At 36.8% G+C, this 21,811-nt stretch overlaps 1 long non-coding RNA gene and 1 pseudogene across 5 annotated transcripts; both read right to left on the bottom strand.

Annotated features, from left to right (window-relative positions):
• LOC109850167 lies at positions 1,445 to 14,603 on the bottom strand. 5 transcript variants are annotated; one of them, XR_002249369.1, is made up of 8 exons: positions 14,499 to 14,603; positions 14,363 to 14,422; positions 12,541 to 12,857; positions 12,228 to 12,465; positions 7,946 to 8,045; positions 7,632 to 7,848; positions 7,310 to 7,453; positions 1,445 to 1,728 (listed from the first exon to the last, which is right to left on the bottom strand). It is a non-coding gene; the product is annotated as an uncharacterized LOC109850167 (long non-coding RNA). The 5 variants fall into 5 exon arrangements; XR_002249370.1 differs by having other exon boundaries at positions 12,294 to 12,465; XR_002249371.1 differs by having other exon boundaries at positions 12,541 to 12,810.
• Positions 15,351 to 20,504, bottom strand: LOC109850330 (annotated as a pseudogene).

Here is a 21,811-nt window from a genome sequence, read left to right as displayed (position 1 = left end):
GAGCCCATAAAAAGCCACTTTTAGTGTTGGCCTTAGGCCCACCAACACCAACCATCACTTTTTCAATAAATTTTTTCCTCCTTTTCCCTCGTCTCCCTTCACTGCCAAGCTTGTCACCCCTAGCTTTATTCAATCACTAGTAAAAAAGAGAGGGGAATGTGTGGAAAGTTTGTTGAGGGGGGTGTGCAGAAAAAGCAACTGCCTTTCAACTTTTGCTGCCTAAGGTTGACATGCACACACAAAAAAACTCTCATATGTAGCTTTCTAACATCAATCAAGAGAGAAAGTATCCCAAGCACAAAGAAGAGAAGATGCACTCATAACTCTCCTCTTAGCTACCAGTGTTGGTACAAATACAATAACTCCAACAATAACAATTAATGGGTTATGATGGGGGGGGTTTTTTTGGGGGAGAGTCAAAGATGTATGGAGGCTTCATGTATGGTGTTTTCCTGTCTCCTTTGATGGCATGATGAGGTCTCACTGAACTTTTTCCATGCTCCTCGAGCTCTTGTTACCCTTTTTTTGCAAAAGAGAAAGGGGAGGGGAGGGGCATGCGGTAAGAGAGCATGCCTTGGTAGCGCAACTACTACTAGGGCATGCCCCTAGATCTATTGCGTAATCTCGCAACTACAATAAGGAAAAAGAAGTGCGGAAGTCCATCGCCACCTCCAGAGGTGGCGATGGACCCCGATGGGGATATCAATCTATATCACCTGTTAATAAACCTGACTTTGATCTAAGCCAACAATCATGGACCAATGCAACAAAGAAGAAGGTTAAGCTGCCAGGTTGCTATCTTGAATGGTTTCGACGATATGGGATTATACTCGCACATGAATTTCCAAGATTTGATCACAATGTTTGTGCTCACTCCACTTTATGTGCCTACCGCACCCTATGGCTTTCTCAAACTGCCAATGTATTTTCTTTCTGAGAGTGATTTCTCAGTAAACAAATCTAGATAGGGATCAATTTAACATGGAAAGCAATCAATTGTGTGGTATGTTGTGGGGGAATACTTGATGATATTTGTTGGTGTAGATAGTTTATTATGCATGGTACTAAGAATAAACTAATTGCATGCATGAAGCAAATAATCATGAATGTAAGCTGAGTGCTTCGATGATGATTTGATTAGGATTTTGTTGTTAAGCTGTTGTATGCATGTTGCACATAAAGGAAAAGCTGTTACCTTCATGCTTAACTTCATAATTAAAGGGGGGCCAAAAGACAAAAGCCTGTTAAGATGTACTACTTGCATGGATTGGGAAAATCAAGGGGATTAAGATTACATGCATGTATAATAATTAGAAACACAAGCAGAATACATTGATGAAGATAATACACAGCCTACTGTTTGATTGTAATCTGCATGCTTGTAGTCATAATGTGTACTTTCGTAAATAGATAGAGAGGGACATGCTGAGGGGGGACAAAAGGCTTAGTTGAGAAATTTTGCAACTATGCATTGACCAACATATAGCTCTGTGAACAACTAGAATGAATCAACAAAAAGGCTTAGTTCGCCTGGTCAGCACAAAATATATAAGAGCAGATGGTTACATTTCTGGTCTAGAGGTCAAAACTTGCAACAGCCGAGTATAAAAGCTTGAGGACATATGATCATTAATAGAGATGGGTACCCATTTTGAGTTTAGGCTCCACAATTGGCTTTGCATTCTTGCTATGTGATCCTGGAAGAACACCTTTTTTCACACTTGATGTCTACATAGGAAAAGCTACAAGATAGTCAAAACTGTTATCTATAGTGACATGTAGATAGGAAAATCAACAGAAAAAATATAAACCGCTATCTAGAGGGAAATGTACGCTACACTTATTGCGGCAAGATTCGATGATCTGAAGTTATTATCCGTGTCACCTAAGATATCACATAAAATGTGCTAATATGGTACTGGAAATACACTTCCTTTTTCTGCACTTGATGTCTACATAGGAAAAACTACAAGATAGTCAAAACCATTATCTATAGTGACATGTAGATAAAAAAAAAATCAATGACATATAGATAAAAAAATCCATGAAAAAACATAAACCAATTATCTACAGAGAAATGTAAACTGTACTAATGGCAGCACGATACAATGATTTGAAGTTATTCTCCATAACACCTAAGACAACATACAAAAGGTATACTGCTTATATCTTATGCAATTAAAGAACAGAAATTTAAGAGTGAGACTTTTAAGTGTGAACAAGCCACGCCCCCACCAGACTGCACTATAATTATAGTCGCATTAGGTCGATGTAGAGGCTCATTACTTCGTATTTTTTGCTTTTTTTTCCTGCCACGAGAAAATCTTTATGATTACTGTGGGTCAGTTAATGTGTTCTAATTATAATTAAACATGATGGCCCCTCCATAGAAGGAATAAATAAAGCTACTCATCATTTCCTTTTAACATGCAATTCATGCTAACAAGCACCATGAGACCCTCTGTACAATTGTAGCTAAATTTTCATCTCGAGAGAAAAGATATGATCAGCCTTAAAATATTAAAAAATGAATATCCTCACGGAACTTACTTGACTATGTTCAGAAGAAAAACTTAGTTAACAGCAATTCATCAGTTTAACAAAAGCATTTCTATGTGTGAGTGTTTATGGTAACAAAAGTAACGTCTAGTTATATAAGATGAGAATGATTGAAAGGAAGACCAAACTGAAGCGATTTCATTGCTTTCACTAGTTAGGAATTATACATGCCATGCCTAGCTACTTATGGTGCAAGAGGATTCATTGATTAACCATTTTGATTGGAAAGTGATGCTTAAATTTTTGAAAGAGGCATTATGTATATATTATTTGAGCATTATCCCCCTGCAATTACTAGATGGTCCAACAAGAATAGTTGCACAGCTTGGATTCTAGTCATAGAATTCCAACCAGAAAAGTCATTGGGGATGGTCAGCACCCTTAACTTCATTGGATCTGTAATTAAAATTAATCATGTTACCTAGCACATAACTAATGTCCACAATAGGCAGGGTCCACTACACAAATTATTCCCACATTGTTAAAACTGTTTGATAACTAACTAATAGTGTTTTGTAAGGGTCATGTATATAGTCAACGGTGGATGGAAACTGTGATATTATAGATACTAGTGGGTCATGCAAATTAACGGATATCAAATTATTAGAACCAGTTATCATAATACACAGAAAATTTGGCCAGAAAGAACAACATCATAAATCCTAAATGATATCCTCAGCATGATAAACATTTTTCATGTCAATTTTGTTAAGTTATAAAGTGCCCGTTTGAATTCTTGATGTGTTAAATAATACTAGAAATTATAAGTGCCATTTAGAATGTACCTTGATCATAATCCAACAGTCACATTTAGTAAATCAGGAATCGTGAAAATTATGAGAGATACTTTTTAACTTATCGTTAAGAGATTGTTTGTGAACAAATAAGATGCACTATGTGAGAAAATGAAAATTTTAGCCCATCTCCTCAACATTTATATCTTCTTGTTAGTAAATAATATATCTTGCCCTCCAATGTTTTATTGTTCTTCTATTTTTTGGATGCTGGTCTTGGGTTAATGTGAACCTCCAGTTTTACTATTTGGAAAGGAATTCTGCCTTTTAATTCTCTTCTTTAGTTAACAAATTATTTGAGAATGAGAGACTACCATCCATTAGTCCTTTTGAGTTTCATATGTTGTGATTGTCCTTGTGACGGACTTTTTCAATCTTCCATCTTTTCTTTAGTTGTCAAGTAACAATGTGCTTGGGTTCCTTAATATAAGGTGGTTACAACCTATGTTGCATGGAAACAGGTACGGGTTGGTGCGGGTGCGGGTACGGAACAAGACAATTTGTAAAAGGTAGGGTACATGGATACGGTTACACACACCACATACACACATATATGTACATATGTATACATGCAACACACATTGAAATTGATAAATTACATAAGATCATTCATTAATATATTATCAGAAACAAGGTTACAAAAAGCGTTAGGCGGCGTTTAGAGCCTAGGTAGCCTAGGTAGGGGGTTAGGTGCTTTCCTATTTTTTTTAATATATTAACTACAATCAATATTATCAAAAGTGCTACGCACTGCTTAATACGCATGCAACGCTAGGCCTAGGAGAATCTCTTTTATTTAAGTGGTGGCGGAGGAGATTTTGCTGAAGGTTGAAAGAATTGGAGGTGTTCATAGTCGGTGGAGGCCAGAGGAGGTTAGAAGATGTAGAAGCAACAACAGAGGAAATCACAATCAAGACCTACCAATGTAGTCTGCGTGAGCAGTCTTCGCCGCCCCGCCCTAGGCGCTTTCAACAACCAGGCTGGAGGAGCCTAGGCTGCCTAGGTAAGGCCTAGGCCTACATGGGAGCCTACATGAGAGCTTTTTAAAACATTGATCAAAATTAAAATTAATATATCATTTTTATATTTCTTTTATTGTCTAGATCATAAATTTAAACTGCTCATTTTGAACCGGATACCCAAATGACCCTTTAGAATGATCGTTCTAAAGGGGTTTAGATGAAATGAATCCAAATGACCCTTTAGAATGACAGTTCTAATAAATTTCTGTCATTCTAATAAATATCAAGAAATGAATGTGAAAGAGCTGTATGACATGTTTTAAACTAAAACATGCATTATATAATTGAGAGTGTCTGAATAAACATATGCATACATTCAAGGAGTGTCCGAGGAGTGTCGGTGTCTGGTATGTGTTGGAAATGGGTACGGCTTCACAATAGAAGTACTCACGCAACATAGGTTACAACTAAGTGCTAAAACCACCATTACCATTGCGAGCTCTCCTGCCCGCTAAACGTCCTTAGCGAGATATAGAACAAGAATTCCTTTCATATTTCTTTCTTTTGTTTCAATCTCTGTAAGATGTCTCAATTCACGTACATGAATGTTCTATAACATGCGTGATCAATGAATCAATATGCAACCATCTTTTTTCAGCATCTCTTTTCTTCGGCAAAGATACAATAGACACACACACACTACATATAAAAGAGGATTGGGGTGTTAAAACTTTTGATTGCCTCTTTTACCTTTTCAAAATTTGATAATTCACAATAATGCCTTGAAATTTATTCAATTCATTCTATTTATTACACTATAATTATTCTTAAAATAAACATGAAAACTAATACTAAGAACTAAATATATATTATATATTTTAACCATAAATTTTATTCAATTCATTCTATTTATTACACTATAATTATTCTTACACTAAACATAAGAACTGATATATTATAAATTTTACCAATATTAGTGTTATGTTAAATAAGATCACTATTTCACTTTAGATATTAGATATTACACAATAAATATACAATTTTAATATATAAGATAATAATATCATAACTTATATTTATAAATGATATTATAATTTATGATAATTAAATATTTAATTAAACATCTAACATCTAATCCAATAATATAATATATTGATATATGCATCTGATGCGTAAAAAATCCATGAAGAGGAATACTAATATAAATGTTAACCTCTTGGTGTAGTCTAGAAATCGCATATAAATTATCAGAATATATAGTACTAACTATTGCAATATACTTATCATAGTATTTGGATACAAGGTAATTCTAAGCATGTGAAATTCCAAGCGATGTGGGAAACTATTACATTTGCTCGACATTGGATGTGGAAAGATAATTTTTAAAGAAGACGTGAATGCGTTAATTAGAGATATCCATAATAGGTTGGAGCAACACTCAATTTTCGGACACTTTGTCGATGATATTTAGCGATGTTACACATGAGTCGAGGAATGTGATTTTTAGATAGTTCGTCAAATGAAGAATATAACGGCTCATGTGTTGGTCCAAAGAGCTAAGTAAATTAATGACTTTGTGGTATTGCTCGAAAACTCACCATTATTTTTACACAATATTTTACAATCTGATAAGCAGCAGCGTTAATCCTCTTTCTTTTGCTGTGCTTCTGAGTTTTCAGTTTAGTTTTGATGAATATTAATATTTTTTTTCATAAAAAAACTATGACAATACGATTTTGAATCCTAGCTAATAAAGTAATTTATGACATCTCCCCTTCTAAACCCACAAATAATACATTTAATATGAATGTTAGTGAGAAAATGAACCTATAATTAAGGGATTCATGTATATTCTCTTATTAATCAATCAAGTTATCTTCATTAATTATGCACTAATAATTTCACGACACATCTACTTCCATAAACATTCCACTTGGACAAGAGTTGCATAAAATTATGCTATATATGGATGCTGAAATGCACAAAAGGAAACATTAAAGAGTCAAAAGAAAAAAAGGAGAAAGTGGGAATTTTGATTGTGGAGTCAATCCCTCGATTATAGTAACCAGGATACATTGTGGTCAGCAAGATTTCATAGGCAATAATTAAGAGAGAAAATTATATCGTTTTTTTAAGAAAATGAACAGATCTGCAACTGGTTCCACCTCTAATTTACGAAAAATATCAATCTATTAGTTATACAAGTATGCAATTTTGTGGAGATAAAAACTAATATAAATATCAATAAATTCATGGCGAGTAGGTGGCCGGGGACTCTGTTTGAGTCCTCTTCGTTGTTCTCAAAAATAAGTCGCGGGCGAATGCAATATGAGATGGTCTTCAAATGTTTTGGTTTCATATTATTACTTAATATGCATCACGTGCAAAGCACGTGTTAAATTCTAGTGTGTGTATACATATACATATATAGGCTGACCGAATAAGTAGTTTATGGTGATTAGTGATAGCAAAATAACATCTCCCTTTCACATTAAATTTGGATGTAAGCATAGCATTCATTCTCATAGTCATGCTGGCACCAAACCCTTGTTCTTTCTTTTCCCCCCCATGAAAAGGTCTCAAGAAATTTGAATACAGTAATCATATTTCCCAGTTGCATCATTTATATTTTATTTCAAGCTATCTATATACACACAAAATATTAATGGACGCTTGATATAACAATTTTCAGTCCATCCTCAATTTAGATGATCAAAACTTGCAGGCAATTTCACGTAGCAAAGTTTCAATTACCACAAAGAGTTGTGGAGAATATTGTTAAAGATGTCCAAAGAACGATAGTGCTTCATAATGTATTTCAGTTTCATGGGTTGAAGAAAGCATGAACGCCATCATGCTATACCACATTCACTTTAACATCATGATAACTTTGATGAGTCCATTAGGCAAATTTCTACTAAAACTTTTAAGCGGACTATGTGATGCAATCATTCGAATTTATAATACAGATGCTTTTGCAGGAAAAATAATTACCTTGTACCCATGCAGTTGTTGAAGGATGCAGGTAAACCCTCATGTATATGCAACTTCGTCATTACTACTATGGGAAACACACCTCATATCCTTTTCCCTCAAAATATTGGCATTCTTGATCATCAAATTTATTTAAATTCCTGCCTGTATATTTACCAAGGAAAAAAAAGATAATTAATTTTGCATAACGAAGGGGGTAAACCTCATTGCCTATGATAGTTTATATAATAATTACAGAAGAGGATATCACCTTTAGAACCAAAATAAACTTTGTAAGGACATCCCTAAGAAAGGAAAAGAAGAAGAGGGTGAAATCACTTACTTTCCGGATAACTTATATAAAAGAGCAAATAAATCCTCCTTTATGACTCGTATCCTGGGTTTTCAATTCCTTACTGATGCTTTCAGTCTGCATAATCATTATATATGGAAACATTAGTCAATTTACAATGTCACATCAAGCTTCAATGCACTAGATGTCAAGTTGTCACGGTAAATCCATGAGGAGAGCCATCCTTGGCTGTTGCCTTAATCATTATCTGCAAAAGAAAATTATCTTCGGAATCAAGTTATGCACCCGCCATCACTAAATTATAAACAAATAAATTCAATCAATTAGAGTTATAAATCACTAACAGAGTGAAGGCGGAAGATCGGAATGCCCTTTCCTTTTCTTAAATTAATCAAACAAAATGATGCACTTTCCTTTTCAACAGGAAAGATCCGCAAAGATTTCCTGAAGGATTAAGTTGATCACGGTATTAGCATGAACAATCATTTGTTTATGGAGATGGGGTCTGGTTCAAATGCTAATTTGTAAACTCATAACAAAATCAGTAAACCATACCCAAAAACTCAAATGAAAGAAAAAAAAAATTTCTTGCAATCTCAACTACAAGCCAAACACAAATCAAGAGAACAAACTACTGTGATATAATCACTGAATAATATTACATGGCTCTTAAAATGATTATCAATCAATAGAAAAAAAATGAGGCACATTAGGTGAGAGGGGTGCATCAGAGGGAAAGAAAAATAGAAGAAGAGAAGGAATCACACCTTCAAAGGGAAAGAATTGGCCTCACACCAATATGCAAATCACATGCATTCAACCGTGGGATTTTCATCACATAATCAAATGAATCTCTCTATTTATATTTTTAAACTTATAAGGTATTATAGTTGAAGAATCAAATTCTTTTGAATCAAACAACTAATCCTATATTTGTGAAACCAAGTGACGCAAATTCAAATGTTAAAATCAAATAACTAATCTCAAATTCAAATCAAATATCTAATCCTAGAGTAAATCCAAATCAAATATCTATGCTAATCTCAAATCAAATATCCAATTCTCAAACTAATTATGATCCTAAACAAAACTAGCCCTCTACCAATGAGATGAGGCTTTGACTTTATATCCAGTTCTCTAAAGCATCACTGCATCAAATATGAAGCACATTTGTCCCCCTATTTGGACAATCAGAATTTTTGAGATGCCCATGGAAAACGAGAGTGTAGGTTGCTAGTGACATTCTACAAAAAAAAATAATAATAAAATTAAAAAAACATGAAGCATCTTCTCTCCAAGCATGAGTAGTCTTTTGGAGCTCTGATAGTTATGACATTTTCTCTATTTCAATATGACCCCTTCCAACACGGCATTAAGAAAATCACCATCCTTTCTGTCTCTCTAAAGCCGGCATATATAAGATCAATGTAGACTCTCCAGGGTCTTGCATGGAAGATCCATGAACTAAAAGGAGAAAAATGCAGAAGGCAAGCATTCTGATGGACCTGTTTCTTGATGATACATGAAATTTGATTTAAACTAACCAGTTCAAGGTATATTAGCACTTGCCATTTGGTTAAAACAATGAATTCAAATCAGAACATTCTGATAAAATGAAGCATAGCAGTCACTAGTCTAGTTAAAAAATAGTGAAAATGACGAGCAACCACACTTATGCAAAGAGTTTCTCACATTGGATTCACCAACCTACTCTCTGTTAAGAAATAAAGAATCTCTGTTGAAGTCTTAAAGGACTCGAGTGAATAAGAAAACAGGATTAAGATTGTGCATTTGAGAGGAAAGTTGGATATAAGATGAGGAATATATTGTATATACTGATTGGTGTACACATGTAAGGTTCTTTCTAGAAAAGTAGTGCAGATATGATACTCAGATATGGTTCTGTGACCTTCCAGATACAATAGAATTTCTAAAAGATATGATTATGTAAATTTTAACTCAAATCATCTGGAGGTACATGATCTAGAAAAACATTGGATTTGCTTATATGACGTGAAACAACAAAATTAAGATGAGGAATATATTGTATATGCTGATTAGCGTACACATGTAAGGTTCTTTTTAGAAAAGTAGTGCAGATATGGTACTGTGACTTTCCAGATACAATAGTATTTCTAAAAGATATGATTATGCAAATTTTAACTCAAATCATCTGGAGGTACATGATCTAGAAAAACATTCTGGAGGTACATGATCTAGAAAAACATTGTATTTGCTTATATGATGTAAAACAACAAAACATCGGGATAAAGTGAATGCATATTTATCCAAATTCCCAATACTGTTCAAAAAAATTTATATGATGTAAAGCAATAAAATATTGGAATCATATGAATGCACATTTATCACAATCCCTAGCTTATAATAAAGATTCACTAGAGGCAAGATACTGTCATTCACAAGCAACTGTGATGCCTGGATGACCAGCGATCATACTGAAGAATCATCTACTCAAAAACCACGTTAAATGATGACAGTGATCTTTCCCCCTAACAGGTTTCACAGCCCCAATCTACAAACATAAAATTTAGCCATTAGCAAAGAATAAATTTTGGGAGTATGTCCTATAGAAACAAGTTATACTGTAGGAACTAGGAACTAAAAAAGCATCCCATCACAATACAAAAAGTATATGACTTCAAAATGTCAACAGCGCCATCTACTATAACATCACTCTGAATTGATACAAATAGGACAGTTCGTAAGTAGGCAATGACACTAGAAGATGTATTTTCTTCGAGCACCAATAGTCCTGGAACCAGCAGCACAACACAAACCGGATTCACTCTGAAAATTAAGGCAAACATTGTGCTCCCTTCTTGTTTACGATAGATATACCATAGGAACAGGAGAGAAAGAAAAGAAAAGAAAACAACAGCATAACAACAGCCGAAATAACAATTAAGCCATCATCCTAACATGTTACACTGGTGAATCATTTTTATTCATCCAGCCCTATTAAGGGTCCATTCCTCTTTGAATTAGCAACCAAAATATCCTTTTCTAGGCTTAGACCTTAATCATCCGCAACTTTCACACTCATCAGTTTCCCTTCTATTTTTAACAAAGAATGACTTCAGTTACATCAGTATAAAGTAGATAATCTTAGAGATTTGCCTGATAAAGAAGTTACAGAGTGATTTATCATATTTGCTTTGTGCTGAAGTTAGTAGGTTTGATTCTTCTCATGCGATCTCTTATCAAATAGAAGACCTGTTCTGTTATCTGGTGGTGTTTTAAGATATTTTAGTTAGTTGCTATTTTATTCTTGATGAGTTCTCTGTTACATTGAATTTTGTGTAGAATACATAATAATCTAACGGAATCTAGAAATTTCTTTCAGATGGCGAGCTAGTCATTTTTTTGCTAAACATGCGTCTAAATATTTCTTCTCCACATAGCTTGATTTTTGGAAGACGACCAGATCAGGCTTATAACGGCACTAACTGTACCACTTTTTGCAACAGCTAACCCCACCAAAAAGTCAAATAATATTATCGATATTTTCATGAATTGCAAATAATAAGCATAAGGCTTTTGAATTACAAATGTATATGTTGCAAATAGACATATTGTTAAAAGTGTCATTAAAAGCAACATGACAATAGCTTATCTAGTTTTGATTTGTACCCACACACACAATAAGCATCAGACCAGTGTAGAAAATAGTGCGTTCCGTAGCGCAAAATAGCGCATAGCATAACATAGCGCTGCCCTACCATCACATAGCGTTGGAAAATAGCGCATGGACAATATAACGGGCGCTATTTTAGCCATAGCGTACGCTATGTAACGCATCGTTGTGACGCTTTGTAGCTTAAGTTATATTGTTCAATGTCTGAGATTGCTTTTTAAATGATTCAATGGCTGTAATTGAGTTTAAGTGGGTGGAGCCCACTTTTCATAAGTTAAATTCAAGCCTAAAACCCTAAAGGGTCTGCTGTCGTCGCCTCCAAAGCCTCCAGATAAAAAAAAAAACAATTTCCTCTGATTCTTCCGTCTTCTTCTTTGGTTCTTCCTTCAACTCATTTTGTAGGATTTATTAAAACTTATGACTTACAAATGCTTGTTTTATTAAAACATCTATAATTTAATTTCGAACTTGAAGTATTTTATGCTTTTGGATTGATTGTTAAGACAAACATGGTTGATTTTGTTGTGAAATTGTGATGATATATTGATTTGTGATAGTATTTTTATGATGATATTGTTGAGAATTGCGATGATTATTTATATTTTTTGATTTTGAATGTTATGTATCTATAAAATATTTAAACAATAATAAATTATTTAACCTATGTTAAAAGTTACGCTATTTTGCGTTTTACGTTAACCGGAGGTAAGCGTTATGCTATGCGTTATCGCTATTTTCAACATTGCATCAGACTTTGAATTACAAACATATATGTTGCAAATAAACATACTGTTAAAAGTTATGCCATCAAAACACAAGCAATATATGTCAATAGCTTATCTAGATTTGATTTGTGTTCACACGCACGCACGCACACACACAACTACAAAACACACACGCATGCATGCACACATACAGACGCACACACGCAAAGCATGAGATTCTCTAAAAATCCAAGCACTTCCACTTACCTGGATTCTCATAGGCTTAGCGTATTCAAAAGAAATAAATGCATGTGGCGCCAAAATGAATCGTACATGGCTTGGTTGTCAAGAACATCAATATCAACCAACAATTAATAGAGAGCATGACAACAATCTCTTTGGCAATCAATGTGGAATTCTCTTTAGACGAATAGCTCTTCAATGTAATGAATGACAGGAGCCTCTCGTGTTATGTATTTCAGAAACTGAACCTTTCTTGATTCTCCTGTGATAATTAAATTCTAGTCAGGTTACTAAATAAATCTTGATTCCAACACTTAAACATGTAAATCTGATGAACCTTGATAGCCATCCCATTGGTAAGGATAAATGAAGAGTACACATAAGATATTGTGACAAGAGACTTGGTCCAGAAAAAACTCAACATCCCATTAGTTTTCTCAAGAGCTGTGCTTTCTAGAAAGGGCATACAGACTGCTTTCCTGATGACTCAGCCATGGTTGATGTGCAACTGCAAAAGCCTTGGATAAGCCCCTGTTGCTGGATCCCCAAGAGAATCCCCTCAAAAACAACAATTAATATTTGGTACTAATATTCGGCTGACAAATTCCTATATAACAGATGTGAAAATACACTGTATCTGTCAAGAAGAAAAACCTGAAATTTTAAACACGAGTTCAACATAAGCTGAAGACTATTAAAGGATACTACATTAATTTATTTAGGATGAAATCTCCATGTGTAAAAGAGGTAACTGATGGAAAGTTATTGAAGCTTATCTGTCTTGAGTTAATATATGGATGACAGCTTCAAATTGTTTCAGCTAATCAAGGATGTTATTTGAAGGGCCAGGTTTTAATCAGGAAAAATATTGCACAAGATACTTACTAAAAAGAACACCTGAACGGGGGAATTAGGTCATGTATATAAGTACGGCACATTATGAATCAACTAACCTGATATTGGTTTCTACAATATTTCTCAGCAAAAAGTCCATAGATGAGCAAGCACAACAGCAGCCGCATCTGACAATGTTTTGATGCTCCATATGAAAGAAGGCAGTTTATGTTGGTTCTCTAGAATATTTAGAGATGATCAGCAGATTTCACTTAAGCAAGAGGGGAATCTCAACTCCCCTCTTCATTAGATCAATTCCCCCTGTCAAAAAGAACTTGTGAAAGTTGAACTGTACTATATGGAGAAGAAAGGTGCCTACTCGTAATTACTAATTGACATTGTAGGTCGAATTGCTCACAGTTCCCCTGTTAAGAAATTGGAACAAACATATAGATGGCTGACACTAAATTTATAATAATCTGAATTCACTTGTGGAGCTTCATCGTTCTTGAGTTGTGCTTCACAGGTTATAGCTATCTTTTTTGCACTATCCTTAGATGCTTCAGGTTTACTCCACAGGCTAACTGGTTATGACACAACCCAGGAACCTGCTTGGCAACAAAACCTTGATGCCGGCGGGGTTGGGAAATCAAGCCCGTACCAAGAGTTAATGAGCCTTAACTAGAGGTTAGGAACCAAATGAACCAAAAATCATAAGCTATTAGCATCATCACCAACTTCTATTCAAACACATCACCCTGTGTTATGCTTTCAAACGTGGGACTATGCTCGCACATGAATACCCCAACACTAAGACAGACCCAAAATGGTAACTGGAGAGTTTCCATAACACTTAATGGTGACTAACACGAAGTTGATTGTAGCGGGCAGGAGGGTTTCCTAATAGGAGAGTGTTGTCATCTCATCGCAAAATCTTAGATCATCCCATCGTTCCTATAATATTATTTAAAAAAAATCCCCTTTCCTTGCCAGTTCATCCTATTTTCTACTCTATCAAGCTTGGGTATTGAAAACACATCAGCCAGAAGGAATTCACGAAAACTATGTTGTCCCTGCTAAAATAAGGGCGCCAAGTTCATCACGGTGAATATATGATAAATTTCCCATATTTTACAGCAAAACTACTAAGAGCTATGACATGTTCATAATTATGACAAGCTCATCACAGTGAATATATTCGTTGAACCTCTCGCATGCGCGCAGAAACCTAAAAATCTCTCAAAAGATTCTACAAACAAAGATCGGCGATAATAATTAAAGAGATGGAATTCAAATGTGGGAGTTTCTCCGAGACTAGAATCTACCATTTCAACTAGGGTTCGCAACGTACAGGGCGATTTCAACGCTGCTTTCAGATCCCCGACCTATGTTAAACAAAAATCGATGAGCTGAGTTCAGATCGGAGGGGAAAATGAGAGAGATGAAGATGAAAGTCGAGACCTTTGAAGGCGTCGGCGATCTTCTTCGGGGGTTTCCCGCCTCCTAAACTCGCCATCGAGAGAGAGAGAGAGAGAGAAAAGATACTTCCTCTCCTGTTGTATTTGATGAGAAAGAGGAGGGTGATTATTGACCGTCCGATCAATGAGTTTTTAGATGCGAACTATGATTAGCAAATAATACCCATGATGACGCAAATTAATTAAGCCCAAATGAAAGGAACGATGCAGGGAAACAAACTTACAGATCGGGGACAAATTTTCAAAACCAACCTATTTGAGAAACTAATTGCAAAAAACGACCCGTTTGACATTTATTTAGAGAAACCGACCTGGTTTCAGCACTGTAGCTGAAACCAGGTCGGTTTTTCTAAAAAAGTTTACGAAACTTCACGGGAGTTCAACTCCCGTGAAGTTTTGTTATGAGAAAAAACTTCACGGGAGTTGAACTCCCGTGAAGTTTCGTAAACTTTTTTAGAAAAACCGACCTGGTTTCAGCTACAGTGCTGAAACCAGGTCGGTTTCTCTAAATAAATGTCAAACGGGTCGTTTTTTGAGAATAAAATCTCAAATGGGTTGGTTTTGAAAATTTGTCCTACAGATCGGTTATCGGGTTGAATAATGATTGAATAAATTCGAACGGCAAATGATTTGTAGCCTTTTTTTGGTGATATTAGCGATTATTTGAATTTTTTTTATTGAATAAATTCGAAAAACGAATGATGGAATAATATTTTAAAAGTGTGTATCCCTTTTAATCAAACCGCACTCATTAATATTGTTCAAGAGTATACTCTCTCTCTCTCTCTCTGATATTAAAAAAAAAAGTTTCAATTTTTTTTTTGCAAAGCTCATCCCTGAATGATTCTTCAAACATTCATCAGACAATTTACACAGCATATCGAATCACAATAGTCTCACAATTGTTCCTTAATATCAACTAAGAAAAGTTTTTTTTTTTAAAAACGCGCTTAATTAACTAGCATGTCACAATTTTCATCACTTCCCATTGCCGGAATCCGCAGCCGTCGCCGCCTTCCCCTCCTCCATTATCTTCACCGGCTTCCCTCTGCGCGGCCTTCGCCGTGTCATACGACGCATGCAGCCCCAGAAAGAAGTAATAAACGAGCAAGAACACCGTCCAAAACACCGAACCTCAATGAACGACTTCGCGTCGATCGACCCCAGCAAAAATATGTGATCGCAATCGACAGCGACGGCAGCCACGCACCATCGGCACTCCCATAAGCTTCGCCTCCCTCGCCTGCGGCACCCCCAGCCACAGCCCCATCGTCGCCTGACGAACCCACACCGGCACCGTTATGCAATACCCGATCCACCCCTTCTTGCTAGTCGCCCAGTACACCGCGGTCGCAGTCGACGATGCAAGGATCATTAACAACAACACGACCATTTTGTTGCGGTCTGAATTCGTCGTCTCGCCGCTGACGTAGTAGCGTCGCACGATGAGGGCGACCCCGACGAGCATGAAGATGAAGAGGGTCGATATTGACAAGAGGTTTGAGAGGATTTGGAGGTTGGTGAAGAAGGCGACTGATGCGGTGGCGGCGAGCATGATGATGGTGGCGTTGATCGGCGTGCCGGTCTTGGCGTGCACGTTGGCGAACCACGCGGCGACCGATGGTGGGTGCGGCGATGTGGGTGAGGATCGAGCACTGGCCAACGGCTCCGACGAGGAGGACCGTGGTCCATGCCCTTCAGCGCGCCGAACGCGACGATGTACTTCGCCCAGTCCATGGCCGACGGCGGAGAATGCCACCGAAAATGGCGCGTCTGCATCGATCTCTGGTACGGCTGCATCGTGCAGAGTACGAGCGCGAGGACGCAGTACGCGCATGGTTGCTTGATCGACATGCGCCACTAGCCAAGGGGATGTCTCTGGCGGGTTTTTGGTCTCTTCGGCCATGGTCAGATGGCGTCAAAGCCCGACGTAGCGAAGAAGAGACGGCGGAGGCGCCTGAAGATGCCGCGGGTGCCGAAGGGGGTGAAGGGGGAGAGGTTGTTGACGTCGGCCTTTGGTGAGGCCGGCGACAATGATGAAGAGGATGACGAGGAGGTGGACGATGGAGGCGATGTAGTTGAAGCGGAGGTGCCCTTGGTGGAGACGACGGCGACGATACAGATAAGAGAGACAAACGCGCACAGCAATGGGTCGAGCGGTCGTAATCCTGGCCGAGGCTAGAGCGTGCGATGCGGAAGTCGTCCGGGCGTGGTTGAGGAGGGTGCGAAGTAGGAGGTCCACGAACGGGCGACGGCGGCCGCCTCCGATTACGTACTCGAGGAGGATGTTGCCGGCGGCGATAAGCACGAAGTCACCGAGCTCTACGCGGAGGTAGGCAAAGGAACCACCTGAGGAAATAATTAGGGAGGGCAAGGAATTAAGTTCGTTGTCTAAAATTAAAAAAAAAAAATGTTAATTAACGTGATGCCTAATTCTGCATTCTGATTTATGAATCCACAGGATTAAGTACAGGAAATTTTGATTGCAGTAGTATACTGAAATAGCTCCTTATGTTTGATCATACAATGAATGAACTCTAAATTCTATACCATAAACGCTGGATGATATATGTTAAGGATAAAGAACAACAACAATTACTTCAAATATAAAAAAGAAAACAAAATGTTTGTTCGGAATCATCGAGTGGTTTTTGATACGGTGTCATAACATCAAATTTCAAAAGGTATTTCATTCAAGCATCGCAATATCAAAGTTCACGTATTTTAATTTATTTGATTTATTCTATATTTTCGAATAAAATTCAAAGTCTAAGGTCCAATTAAGAAAAATACTAGAGAATTCTATCAATTGTTGGATTTTTTTATTTTTTATTTTTTTTTATTTTTTTTAAAGGATCAATTGTTGGATTGTTAGTTGTTGACAACAAAAAGTACTGAAGAATTCTATCAATTATTGGATTTTTTTTATTTTTTTTTATCTTTTTTAAAGGATCAATTGTTGGATTAATCGTTAGTTGTTGACGTGTTGCCATATACGTCTAATCCTTCGGCGATAAATCCAAAATTCATATATTGAATTGTGAAGTAAGGATCGATATCATTCCAAAGAGGCGGCTGCCGCATGCCGGCGCTTAGATTCCTCAAGTGAATCTAATACAACCATAGAGTACACTCAATATGTCAACAAGTCAACATCTAAAGCTACTTTTTATCGTTTTCTTAATAAAAAAAATTCTCAAACTCATTTATTTTCTAAGGGGTTCAAAATGTCTAGAGATTCTCTACATCATTAGTTGTAGAGAGAGACTAAAATTCATCAATTAACTCTCTTAACTTAGTAGACTCCATGAATGATATATGTTATCTAAATTATCTTAACAAAACTTTTTAACTCAGGACCCATTGAGATAAATCAATAGTATTGGTCCAACTAATTGTAGACTTTTTCTATAATTGAGATTGTAGAGAATCTGGAATCGTTCAAAATACCTAGAGATCATCTACATCAGTGGTTGCAGAGAAACTCTACAATCCATCAATATATATCTTCATTTGACGGACCTCGTGAATTATATATTTTATCTAAATTATATACAAAAAAAATTTAATTATAGGACCCGCTGAAACAAGCCAATAGTAGTGACCCATAATTGCAGGCATCCTCTACAATTAAGGTTGTAGAGGATCTAGACTAGTTCAAAATAATGCTTTCTTAAGGTGGCGTTTGGCAACGAGTTAAGTGAGACTTATTCTCTTTTTAACCCGTCAAACACAAAAAAATATATACACGGGTTAAAGCGAGTTAACTCTTTATAATATAGCAAACGCAAAAAATGCAGAATAGTTAAGCTAACCCTTCTAGAGAGATTAAAATGGATTAACCCCTCAAAATAAGGGATTTAATAATACTCCTATTTAGAAAAAATAAGAGTTAACTCCTCTATTTATAAATGAAATAGTCAAAATCTTCATTATTCCCAAACACTAAAAATGATCACAATGGGTAAAATAAAACTTATTTAACAAGTTAATAATTTGGTCTTTCGGATTATCGAATGTGATGACGACGTTAATCTTGCTACTTAATCCTTCTTCATTAACTCTTTGCAGATCACCATGGAAACTACAATCTCCATTGTACTCTCCCCCCCATTTTATTCTAGTGAAGAGCTAGATTACTTGCTCAATATTTTGGTCAATAGCCAACGTATATAGAAAGAAAAGTTCATTGAAATTGACGAAAAAGATGTTTAACTTTGAAAGACATTGAAGGACCTTTCAAACAATTCTAGTATATTAATTTGTTTAAGATATAGAAGTTGTCTGCTCCATTACTTTATCAATAGTGAGATTCTAGACTCGTTAAAAAACAATCTCCAATAAGTCCTTATTATTGACTTGTTTAAGAGAGTACTTATCTACTTAATGATTTTAATATAAGGGGGATCCTAGCTAATTACTCAACAAGTCCACTCACAGAACAGCTGCACATGCTTAAGAGTGGTCTGAATTTGCTTATAATTTCCAGAATTTACATTGAATTTGGATAGAAAAACGAGTAATTGGCTTAGGCTTCATTTAGGGCGTGTTTGGTTGGTTTTGGAGGAGCTCGAAAGCTGCAACAGATGGGATATCTGCGGCAGCTTTTCGGGCTCTTTCCCACCCAAAAACAGAGATCCAAACGCGTCCTTATAAATTATCAGCTTTGGATCTAGTGCCTCCATAAGAACCTATATGATTCGTTTATGGGGAATTTACCTAAATTTTGCACGTAAGCCACTCCTTAAAGATATATATTGTCAAAGAGAAACCAACCTAAGTTAGTAATTTTGTCCGAACAAACTACTGCGCTCTAGAATTGTTGTTGTCTAAGTAGGTCAACCGTCTTGTTCGTTAAGTTAATTAATTACGAGCTGTTTTCTATGGGGTAGGATGAACAAATTTCATAGTTTTCTTCGAATAGCATAAAGCATGACAATTTTATTATTTTTAATTTCATTTTTTTAAAGCAAAAATATGATGAGGAACCCTATTTGAAAGATTTCTTAATTAAATTTAGAGATGCTCGAATTAGGACATATATCATATATGGTAGCAAAAAGGTAGGGAAAAAAAACAAAATTTAATTTACTGCTTGACAAGACATCCGGACATGGGCATTTTCAGAAATTATCTCCTGCAAGATAAATTTTCAAAATAAATCACTGGAAAAGGGTATATGTCATTTTACACTAATTGTCATTATTCATGATACTTTATGGAGACAATTTTGATGGAATAGCTATAATGTGTAGAGTTTACTAGAATTTAGTCTAAAATATATATTTTTGTTGTCGTAAAGTTATGCTTAATTATTGTGTATGTAATTTGTTTGTCAGTAGAAATCATATCAGAACCACCGCTGTAAAAGTGAATTTTTTTTTTACGACATTTGACTGGGTGACCGCAATTTTCAAACCGCTCTATTCATAAGTGAGAATTTTTAATTCCATTTGAAACTTCAGCTATCCATATTATAGCAAACCCATCTAAAACAATAACAAAAAAGGAAGGAAGTAAAAAAAAAAAAAAATTCTCTCCTCACCTGCAACTGGGATCTCCACAGCGAACTCCGTGTAGCAAAAAACAGAGAGCATCGCCGAGACGCCGGACACCACGAACGAACGAAGATCCCCGCCCCGATCACCGCCCCGATCCCGAACCAGATCAGGTCCCACCAAGACAAGCTCTTCTTCATCTCGTGCCCGCTCCTCGCTTTTACCTCGTTGAGCTCCGTCTCGTCCATCGACCGGGCGGTGACCCGATCCAGCAGCCTTGGGCCGGTTTGCTTGAGGGCACGGGCGTAGTTTGACCAGCTTTGGAAGGACTCCTCGGGGAGGAAGTCGGCTTTGCCGCAGCCCCGGCGTTTGACCGTACCGCCGTCGGCTTGGCCTCCCATTATTTCTTGGATTTCTCAATTTATTTTTTATTCTATTTTATTTTTTTGTTTTTAGTTAATGGTGGGATTATTTGGAGGAGGAGGAGGAGTTTGAAGTAGGTCAGGGTGTGAAGTTCGTTTCAGTGCGTGCATATATATAAGGGATGGAGTTTGGCGATTCAAGTTGGATCGGGTACGTACGCGCGGATTTGGATCGTGAAGTTCGCAGCCCGACAACGAACCGAATGCGTTTTGGTTTGGCCGAGAATTCTGACCCATTTTTTGTCACGACCAATGCGTGAACGCTCGAAAGAATATAATAAGAAAAAAAAAGATAAATTATGAGGGAATCCCTCATCCATACATTCAGTCCATGCATCACCCCTCAAACTATTTTTGGTAACATTTAACACCGTTGGATTCGTATTTATTATTTTAGGAAGGATAAAATTGAAGATAACCCCCTTCCTCACATGAATCCGGGAGCGTTAAGTGGCCAATAAAATATTTGAGCCATGACTGCTATAACGAGGGGCTTGTTTGCAAATTTTACCAAAAAAAAGGGATAGCTAGTATGTGTTATACCTAGGTAATCACCGGGTCTAATAGAACCTCGAGAAACAGCCACGTGTAGTAATTGACCGGTCGTCTCTCATAGCATCTACAAGCACGACCCGATGATAAGCCAATCGACCTATCTCACCACGCAAATCCGAGATGAAAGGCGCTTCCGACCCGAGATCTGCTGGATGTCAGACTCTGCGACGAAAAACACACTCCGCTTGGAGCTGACATAACGCATCTCGAACAGTAGAACGTTCTGCCAAGCATCATCAAAAGTCACATCGCATTCAATGCATGAACATTTAGTGTCGCATTTCGCCTCCCAGTCGCATCAACAATAATGCAGTGTCAGACCTATTGTGACCGCTTGAGCCAGAGCCTTCAAAGCTCCTCAGACATGCCATTACTCTAGTAGTCTCATCACTGCTTGTGAAGGTGACTCGTCCAAATGGCTGCCGACACGTGTAAAGCATGGTCTGAACCATCGCTGAACAAACCTGGCCAAAATTACCAATGTGCCCCTAAACCCTTTATAAATAGTGGCAACTTCCACCACGCTAAGGTACGTAATTTTATACACGAAAAGTAAATAAGACTAGAATAGGTTTTCTCTTCAAAATAGCAGACTAGTCATTGACGTGAGCGTCGGAGGGCATGTTGGGGGAAATAACCTCTAGGACTTCTAAAGTCTCTTACATGTGTAGAAAATTATAGCTCAATATCCTCAATGGGAGAATCAACCATCAAAGGTGATGAAAGGACCCCCAAAATTAAGTTCTACTAGCCTAAACTACACATCAATTTTCTGACATCAACACTATGCCTGTCAACGAATCGCATCAATTGTGTGAGCT

The sequence above is a fragment of the Asparagus officinalis genome, chromosome 7 (assembly GCF_001876935.1).
Source record: "Asparagus officinalis chromosome 7, Aspof.V1, whole genome shotgun sequence".
Taxonomy (NCBI): Eukaryota; Viridiplantae; Streptophyta; class Magnoliopsida; order Asparagales; family Asparagaceae; genus Asparagus; species Asparagus officinalis.
This window is presented reverse-complemented; position numbering and strand designations above follow the sequence as displayed.